Source organism: Acipenser ruthenus, chromosome 41 (genome assembly GCF_902713425.1).
Source record: "Acipenser ruthenus chromosome 41, fAciRut3.2 maternal haplotype, whole genome shotgun sequence".
NCBI lineage: Eukaryota > Metazoa > Chordata > Actinopteri > Acipenseriformes > Acipenseridae > Acipenser > Acipenser ruthenus.
In genome coordinates this window covers 2,239,595-2,250,327 of record NC_081229.1, presented here as the reverse complement: position 1 = coordinate 2,250,327, position 10,733 = coordinate 2,239,595, and the positions used below count along the sequence as shown (strand labels likewise).

The 10,733-nt window shown below is 41.9% G+C and overlaps 1 pseudogene; it reads right to left on the bottom strand.

The window, feature by feature from the left end:
• Positions 1-5: 5 nt before the first annotated feature.
• On the bottom strand, positions 6-4,027 carry LOC131709064 (zinc finger protein 271-like; annotated as a pseudogene).
• Positions 4,028-10,733: the final 6,706 nt, after the last annotated feature.

Genomic DNA, 10,733 nt, shown 5'->3' with positions numbered 1-10,733 from the left:
AGATAATAAAACTGTTTTTTTGTAACTGTTTCCATGTGACTGCTATTAATATATTAGGATATAATTTAAGGGGGAAGATCAGAAGACATTTCACAGGTTTTTTCCTCCATGACGTTGCTTGTGTAAAACACAGCCGTTTGAGTGTTTGAAACTCTTCCCACAGTCAGAGCAGCGACACAGGTTCTCTGTGAATTCTCTGGTGTGTTTTCAGGTTTCCTGAATTCTTGAAACTCTTCCCACAGTCAGAGCAGCAATATGGTTTCTCTCCTGTGTGAATTCGTTGGTGTATTATAAGGCTGCCTTTGTGATTGAAACTCTTCCCACAGTCAGAGCAGCAATACGGTTTCTCTCCTGTGTGAATTCGTTGGTGCATTACAAGGTTGCCTGAGTGACTGAAACTCTTCCCACAGTCAGAGCAGCAATACGGTTTCTCTCCTGTGTGAATTCGTTGATGTGTGTTCAGGTTTCCTAACCAAGTGAAACTCTTCCCACAGTCAGAGCAGTGATACGCTTTCTCTCCTGTGTGAATTCGTTGGTGTAAAACAAGGCTGTTTGAGTGTTTGAAACTCTTCCCACAGTCAGAGCAGCGATATGGTTTCTCTCCTGTGTGAATTTGTTGGTGTATTTTCAGGTTTCCTAACTGAGTGAAACTCTTCCCACAGTCAGAACAGCGATACGGTTTCTCTCCTGTGTGAATTTGCTGGTGTGTGTTCAGATTTCCTAACAAACTGAAACTCTTCCCACAGTCAGGGCAGCGATACGGTTTCTCCCCTGTGTGAATTCGTTGGTGTATTTTCAGGTTTCCTAACTGAGTGAAACTCTTCCCACAGTCAGGGCAGCGATACGGTTTCTTTTCTGAGTGAATTCGTTGGTGTGTGTTCAGGTTTCCTAACACAGTGAAACTCTTCCCACAGTCAGAGCAGCAATAAGGTTTTTCTCCTGTGTGAATTCGCTGGTGTAAAACAAGGCTGCTTGATTGCCTGAAATTAATCCCACAGTCCGAGCAGTGATACGGTTTCTCTCCTGTGTGAATTCGTTGGTGTGTTTTAAGGCTGCTTGAGTGACTGAAACTCTTCCCACAGTCAGAGCAGTGATACGGTTTCTCTCCCGAGTGAATTCGTTGGTGTGTTTTCAGGTTTCTTGAATTACTAAAACACTTCCCACAGTCAGAGCAGAGATACGGTTTCTCTCCTGTGTGATATTGCTTGTGTAAAACAAGGCTGTATGAGTGACGGAAACTCTTCCCACAGTCAAAGCAGTGATACGGTTTCTCTCCCGAGTGAATTCGTTGGTGTGTTTTCAGGTTTCTTGAATTACTGAAACGCTTCCCACAGTCAGAGCAGAGATACGGTTTCTCTCCTGTGTGACATTGCTTGTGTAAAACCAGGCTGCTTGAGTGACTGAAACTCTTTCCACAGTCAGAGCAGAGATACGGTTTCTCTCCTGTGTGGCACCGCTTGTGTAAAACAAGACTGCTTGAGTGATTGAAACTCTTTCCACAGTCAGAGCAGCGATACGGTTTCTCTCCTGTGTGAATTCTCTGGTGTATTACAAGGTTGCCTGACTGAGCGAAACTCTTCCCACAGTCAGAGCAGTGATATCGTTTCTCTCCTTTGTGAATTCGCTGGTGTGTTTTAAAATGCCCTAACCGGGTGAATCTTTTCCCACAGTCAGGATATTCTCCACTGCCCGCCCACACTGCTAGACTGGAACCTGGAAAATATGAACAGGAAAGAAAGTAAGAGGGACTGCTTGTAGGCTTAGGGCATGTGGCTAGGTGGTGGAGTGGATTCAAGCATGTGAATTTCAGCTATGGGGCTTCTACTCGGTTACACCAGTTTAAAAATGTGTAAAAGCAAAAGAAAAAAAAACTGTCTCCCCTCCCCCCTAGAGATTAAGTTACTCCCAGATCCAAAACCTTATCTGGAGCGCTGAGTGGACATGTAGGTTAGTTCTATCTTGAACTGGTTGGAGTGGTACAGGAAAACAAATACCAAGTTATCTGACCTATATGCTCCGTCCCTCTCAGCCACTGTGGATATCAAACAATGTCACAGCTACTGGGAGTCACTCACCTGCTAGACTGCATTCTGAATGTGACCGCCCGTCGTCTTCTCCAGCGCCTTGCTCTCTCACACAGATTCTCTCCAGCACCACGCTACACTCCCGCAGGCGTACAGGCTCCAGCTCAGGGATGTTTGGTTTGAAGTCCTCAGATTCTTCCTTCCCTGGTTCCATGAGATCAAACTCTCCTTCCGGGGGCTCCTGTTTAATACGGACAGTTTCCAGCACCTCTTGTTTAACAGGAAGGGGTTCTTCTGTCTGGGGGATCTCCAATTCATTGTGCTCAGCTTTAATCTCAGAGACCTCTGGCTGGCTGCTGTCACATTGCATCTCAGAGAGCTCATGTTTAATGGGGAGGGAAGCCATAAACTCTTGAATGGGGACAAGTTCAAGTTCAGGGAACTCCTCTTTAATCTGGACAGATTCCATCATCTTCACACAGGTTTCTGTTTACTAGCTGCTGAAAGAAAAAAAAAAACAGAAAAAAAGTGTTTATTTAAATGCAGTACTATTAAGGCCATTCAAGGGACCGACAATCTGGCAATAGCAGGGGTGGCTTTACTGTTGAAGGGACGCATAATTTCTTGTAAAAAGTTAATAACACCATAGGATTTTAACTGTTGAATAACAATTTAACCATTGTATATATTATTTTAGATGTATTTTGTGCAATCTGTTATAATATATTTGTTTCACTATGTGTGTGTTTATATATATATATATATATATATATATATATATATATATATATATATATACACACACACACATACATATATACATTAAACTGACATTAATAGTATTTCAAGGGAGTAGCAAAATAATATATTTCTTACCAGCAATTCTTAGTTTATATGGACATTACCGAAACACGACATCAAATTTCAATAACAGTACAATAAAAGCTATGGTATACATTTATCAAAGTGCTGTGCATCTTATTGAAAGTACGGTTGTAAATTAACTTTTTAAAAGCGTACATTGCAAAAGCAGTTTCATTGAAAAAAAAATTAAAAAATGCATCCCACTGCTTGTCTAAACGGATCAGTAATCTCAAAACAGTACTAGAGAAAATAGACAAAACCTCATGGCAAGCCTTGATACAAATACAGTACACAATTTAAACAGTTAAGAGAATCACCAAGTCACTTACTTATTATACCGACTCAACTCCTAAAAAAAATCATTAGGAATTTGCCAAATCTGCCATCATGCACAATAAATGCAGTTATTATTTTTATGGATACGGTATCAAACGGCAGAAGCTACCTACGCTTACAGCAACTACAATAATGTTAAAACGCACTCATGACAAGTGCTTGCATTGAAGCGCATAACCTCGTTGATAATCGCACAGTGTAACAACAATAAATGGAACATACGTATTTTAACAGATTAATTCGGCATAAATTATTTGTTGTTAATCTTGTCGATTTGTTTAAACAGGTTTATAATCCACCCCTCGCCCCCTAGCCCCCTAATACTGATAATGATGGTAACATCACTCACACACACAAAATCTCCCCCCGTTTAACTGTTTTCTTCTTTGTAACACGGGATAATCACAACGTCACAGCAATTCAGATTCGTAGCAACCAGAGAGACCAATAACACAAGTAAAATCACACAATGTCTCCCCTATCCTAATACAGCAGAATCAAAGCAGACAGAACATCATGTTGTAGAAATACAGCGAGCCACCGCGGTAAAAACACAAAATTATAAATAGATATAAAATCGTGTCTTTTAAACATTTTTTTCACACAAACATCCCGTACAACTGTTCTTCGTACAATCACTGACAGAAATGTTTCGTTTTTAAGGCATTTAACTGTTTTTTTTTACCGCGATATCTTCACTCAGAGGGGAAGCGCTCCTTAACATTTATAAGGACGCCATTTCGGAGGCGAGAGAGAAATGATTCTTGCTCGCGCGCGTTCTCCCGGTAGCGCGCTGGTTCTGATTCCCGGCATGCACTTGGTTGTTTAATCAATACAAAGTATTTACATGTGCAGATAAGAGAGAGACTAAACAAAAACTAAATCTCAAAACAGCTCTATGTGTTGCTGGATCACAAACTACCTGTGTTGAATGCAAGGAAGCCTTTAGAAATGCCTTAATACCTCATAGAATTTATTTTACTATGTGTGTTAATTTTATTTTATTTTTTTAATTGTACACACACACAATGAGGCTGGTGCGGTTAAATATATTTATTATATATCAATTTACTGCACGGGCATTTTCCTAAGAAACCTGCTTCACTTGTTTTTAAAAATTAACAGGAAGATGCAGTTATCATGTATGCAATTAACTGGAATGCACTGTACTTGTGTGATTCTTAAACCTCTAAAATTAACCTACAGTGATATTATATTGGCACAGCTACATTGTAAAACAAAAAAAAAACTGTAAAGGTATTTTTTTAATTCATTTTCCAGAATATATTGCAACGTTCAGCAGTGTGGAGTAGTGGTTAAGGTTAGGGCTCTGGACTCTTGACCGGCGGGTCGTGGGTTCAGTCCCAGGTGGGGGACACTGCTGCTGTACCCTTGAGCAAGGTACTTTACCTAGATTGCTCCAGTAAAAACACAACTGTATAAATGGGTAATTGTATGTAAAAATAATGTGATATCTTGTAACAATTGTAAGTCGCCCTGGATAAGGGCGTCTGCTAAGAAATAAATAATAATAATAACGTTGAGTACAAATCATCCAGACGACACCAGCAAGGGTCAGCACACAAGAACAAGGCAGCCCACAGCAGCGTGCACGCTACCCCTTTATTCAGCAAAACCACATAACCTTTTTAGACACAACAAGGCATACAATGGAGACATAACAAGACACGTGATTGGACCCCACAAACCGAACGAGGCACAGACACAACACGATGGAATAACATTCACAAACACACTGGGGTCACCCCCGCAGGTGCACTCGTGCGCACACGCACAGGGACTCGGGACAAAACGATACAACACATAACACCTAGTCCATATCGCTGCAATATATTCACTGGTAAGTCTATCCTATATGATAGAGTGTTTGCGTGCATGTATGTTTTTATACGGATGAGACCCTAACATTTAGTGTGGCTAAAATAAATGGTAACTTACTTTTTTTTTATTGTCCACGCCTTGCAAACTGCCGTGAGCAACACTATTTAAATAATCTTTTTTTTTTAAGAAATTGTGATATGGCGCAGTCGTTTATTTGTTATTATTATTATTATTATTTGCTACGTTTGTTGATGCGATTCTCTTTGGACAAAAAAAATACGCCGTGCCTTTACACTACTGCAGGCCCCATGTAAAACGTCATTGTAGTTCACGTCACCTGACTCGGTCACATGACAGGTTTGGATTCTTCAGCGAAGCCGTGCACAATATTCATTCATTCGTGTCACAATACAGCCATGGGATGCTATCATTTTCCATTAGTTTCAGAATCGCGATGAATTTACAAGTCAAATCCTCCAGGTGGTTGTCCAGTAAGGACGGTGCAGTCTTGTCTCTGGGATGCTAGAGTCAGGATACTCGTTCCCATGAATTTATCTTTCTTCAAATGAATTAAGTTTGTTAAATCCTAGACTCTGAAACTCATTTGCCACAGTTATCATTATATTCTCACCGCCCACTTTGTGCCAGAATCAGACAGCAAGTAACTGAAATGCATTTTTACCATTTAAAATGCAGGCTCTTTAAAGAGTAATATACAAAAATAAAACATTGCACAGGGACTCAATGTAATGTTAATGTTTGCATTCCTAAATGAGTGAACAGTCCCAAAGAACATGGGCTTCAAGGTTTCTCGCCTGTGTGTGTTTTCAGGTTTCCTAACTAAGTGAAACTCTTCCTACACTCAGGGCAGCGATACGGTTTCTCCCCTGTGTGAATTTGTTCGTGTATTTTCATGTTATTTGAGCGTTTAAAACGCTTTCTACAGTCAGAGCAGCGATACGGTTTCTCTCCTGTGTGAATTTGTTGGTGTGTTTCAAGGCTGCCTGCCTGACTGAAACTCTTTCCACACTCAGAGCAGCGATATGGTTTCTCTCCTGTGTGAATTCGTTGGTGTGTTTCAAGGTTGTTTGATTGTTTGTTTAAAACGCTTTCACCACTCAGAGCAGCGATGCGGTTTCTCTCCTGTGTGAGTTCGCTGGTGTGTTTTCAGGTCTCCTGACTGACTGAAACTCTTCCCACAGTCAGAGCAGCGATACGGTTTCTTTCCTGTGTGAGTTCGCTGGTGTGTTTTAAAATGCCCTAACCGGGTGAAACCTTTCCCACAGTCAGGTTATTCTCCAACGCCCGCCCTCGCTTTAGCGATAGCGCGGCTGGAGGTCACTCGACAGCAAGGAGGATACTGTGTTACTCTCAAGAAGAAAAGACAACTCACTCGCGGATGACTGCACAGACAGTCGCTCACATACCACAGACAGTTATAAAGAGCGGCCTACCTCGCAAGCGGGGAGGCCGCTGAAAGACAGAAAGATAAAAGGACTCTGTCTTTTTTCAAGAGTCGTTGATTCCAGGAAAGCGGCAAGCCTACTTTCAGCACAAATGCTAGGATAATACAACTGACCAGAATCGACTCAAGGGCTATTTCTTATCAGCTAAACACAGAGGTGTTACCTAACCGTCTTGCTTAGGAAAAAGAGGGAGATTGTCCTGTGAGTGACGGTTTTAAACCCTCGGTGGGCGGGACCGAGTGCGTCATCCCAGGAAGTGGCCTTCGGTAGCTCTGGTATAGAGAGCTCAAGGGCGGGACTATCCCATACATAATGTTGGTGGTCATCTTCGAATTGAAAGGGAGCGCGTTATGTTAGTTTAAGCGTCGATCGAATCAATGTTGTTACTGCATTCAATGCCCTTCATTTGTCGAGGCTGTTTTTGCTCTTTCCTTGTACCGGCAGATTGCAGTTGTCAGACACGCAGCGCATTTGTTATCACCGTCAGTATAACACCAGCTCCACAGCTTGTCAGCGCCGGAGGCTACCGTTGTAAAACACAGATGCAATTTGTCATGGGCCATGCCAGCGCCACAGACCTCAGCACTTTCTCAAATATACCTCGTTACCGATTTTGCTTTGACGGTGACTCCGGCTGCAATAAAAAAAAAAAAAAAAAAAAAGAAAATTGAATCAATTTTGATTGTCCTGCAGTAGAACAGTCATGGATTACTGACTTTGATCAATGGAGTTTTCAAACTTATGTTGCGCACTATTTTACCCTTCTACCCCATGTTTTTTTTCCCCATGGTTGTGCAATGCATTTACCACAGTTTACCCCGGTTTGGCATGTTTTATTTGAATCTGCTTGACCCTACCTTTGTAATTCTCCACCATGCTTACCTATTGCTTTCACTAAACCACGCTTTCACTGCGATTTACTAAACACCGCATTATGCTATAATAATATATTTCTTCAAAAATCAGTAATAACCTTCTGGTTAAAAAATAACGAGGCATTATGGTCTTGCAGGGTGTCTTATACAGCGACTATAGGCATTTCTTTATGATAATACTGTGCAAATTATACGTCAGATTATTTCTCCTAGCAGATTTTGTATGGGTGATTTATACAACTTTGAAAATGGTACCTTCAGTACAGTAATTAAGAACTGAAACTGAACGCAGAGCAGCGCCTCTGAATAGCAAAGGGGTTTAAGAACTAGAAAGATGAGGACAGCCAGCAGCGGGAAGAAAGGCATGTCTGATTGCGCAAAGGAACCAGAAATGCGTGCAATCATGACCTATTGTATAGTAAGCTGCTTCACGCAGTGGAAACCTTGCATCGATTTAAATGCTTCTTTCATAAGTAAAATCTGGGCTCCTATAGAATTTCCTAATAATGCTAATTTGTCCCCATATTTCACAGCAGTACAGTAACACATCTGGCATTGTTCACATTCAGCTAGGAAATCTGCAGTATTTTGAATATCTTGTGGAATACATGAAGGATAATTTAAGGGTTTTTTTCCAATAAAAAAAGTTATTAACTATAGTTTAGATTGTACAACTGAAATCACTCAGAAGTAGTAAAACCCTGGATAATAATAATAATAATAATAATCTATTTGTATAGTATCACAAAGCGCTTTACAGAGGTAGGCTGTGAACTGCGCATTATATGCAGAGTCACTTCCAATAGGACGTTGATGTAACATCTCATCCGCAGGACGGAGCACGAGGAGGTTCAGTGACTTGCTCAGGGTCACACACAGGGAGTCATTCAGTGGCAGAGGTGGGATTTGAACCGGTGACCTTCTGGTTACAAGCCCTGGATTTTACCCACTGGTCCGCACTGCCTCCTATGAGCGGATAAGCGGTGGCTGCCTTCTAGCGTGTCGTTTTGATAAACCTACCGGTTTGTTTTAGTGCGCTTTACCGAACCAAGGAATACATCTGTATTGCATCGACCTCTCATTTCTTTTCAGAGATTCAACTGTGAAAATAATCCAGCGAACCATCCCCATAGTCAAGCACACACGCATGTTGACTAAATGCCTTCATAACTAATAAAAATAAAAACAAAGTGCAAAACTGAGCCAGATTGTGTTGCATACAGGTCAGCTGCCTTCAACACAAAAAGCTCGTTCAAATTGATAGATAACGTTTGCAGAGAGCAAGCCCGCTCCGAGGATTAAGAGTTTGATAAGAGAGAGATCCAGCTGTGCCGGACGCACAAACACCCACTTCAATTACAGGCATTAATCGACTCTGCCAGTTCAAGGAGGCACTGGCATCTGTCTTGAAGCTGCTAACGTGATTAAACTAGGAAGAATTATCTCTGCGAAAAGGTCAACCCTGACCCACATGAATAAAAGCATGGTTTAGCGCGCAGGATGTCCGGTTACCACTTCTGCTGCTGTTGCGCCTTATCGAAAAGAACTGCTTTAAAAAAAAAAGAGCAGATTGGGGCGAGTATTAAATATTCTCTTAAGAAATGTTTGCTCCTGTTTTGAATCACTTTGGATATTATTGTCTGTTTCAGTCATAAACTTCCAGATGCAAAACACACTGCTAAGGAGTGGTTTTCATATACCAACTGTGTTTTGTTTTTTTTTAAAACGGTAAAGCATAGGTGAGAGGTTATCCAGACAGACAACTCTGTGTGTCCTGAAATTTGATTTCAGTGCGGGGTCGGGAAGTTAAAAGGACTGGTAAGTACAGCACCGTGAGGCTTGATATTTGTGAGCCTCAGCTTGAAGGTAGAATATTGGAAGCCTTCCTCTTTGTTGTCTGAAGCTGGGATCTAAAGCTGGCTTCACAATGCAGCCGTATTGTCACAGGATCTGAAAGGCACGTCCGCACTGGAAAGAGAAAGCCAAGGCAGGCTTTCCATGCCGACCTTGAACAGAGAATCTGTGTGGAGAATACAAAAAGCATACAGAATCGATTTTCTTTTATTATTTTTTTTAAAGAAAGTGATTTCCGAGCTTGAGCTCTCAAGAGAAGTAATAAAAAAAAGTCAGTCTGACGTGAGCAGCCACAGATTATAATTTTTGAAAACAGTGGCACATTCGTGATACACCTTGGAGCCTGTGGAATATCTGACAATTACACACACACACACACACACACACACACACACACACACACACAATGTCCAATTATTTTACCCCACGAATTCCTCCTCAATTTAGAATATCCAATGATTATTTTTTCACCTCACCGCACCGATTCCTCACACAGTTCAGGAGGACTGAAGGTTCAGCGGGCGTGCTCCGATCCCACGAGCGAGCCAGCTTCCTCTTCCACACCCAGCAACTCCAGAGCGGATGTCAGTCCTGCAGGTAAAGCACAGGTAAGCCTGTCAAAAGACTAGCCCTGCAGGTGTCCGCCCAAGCTCACTTAAAACGCCTAAGCCAATATTTAAAGAAAAAACACATCAAACTATGCTAAAGTAGGATGATTCCATAGTACAGTATAGCCACGGGGAAAAATGCCAACCATGCAAACATATCGAGCAGGACCGTCACTAGAGATTCGACCGAGGGTCAAACTGAGGGTTTTCAACCTCCAAATCTATTGTCTGAGCTTTTGTACTTTACCAGAATTTTTACATGAGCATCAGCATATTTTTTTGTATTACTTTCTGCAAGAGAAGCTATCTGGGGCCGCAGCCTGGGCTGTACGAAGGGCATAACTAACTGGTTTTGCTTTGCCTTGAGGGAACAAGTGTCGAATCTGCAATCTCAGCTCATCCCTACCTGTCCACACTCCCCCCCCCCCCCCCCCCCCCAGCTCCGCTCCCCTCCCCTCTCCTCTGTGGCTTTCAGCAGAAACGATGACACCTGCATATATACACTTCACTGCACAGCAGCAGAAAAAAAACGATGCATTTTCTCAGGGGATAGTAACTGTCTGTATACGTTTTGGGTGTCACTGGATTTTATTTACTGTATTCATGACACCCGTTTGCCAGCAGAGGGCGCCTGTGCTTCACGGGAGTCTGACAAGTCTAAAGCGAGAATCTCTTAAGACTTCTAGCAACATCTCTGCGTGTATTGTTAAAGATGTACCCAGATATGCTTGTTACACACCCCTGAAACCTTTCTGAGACCCCCACTTTATGAACACCTGTTTTAATGCGTTTAAACAATTGAAAGCTGCATATCCCTTTAGTTGTATTAACATAGACAGTAGTGTCGCTGCTGTGTGTGGCTTT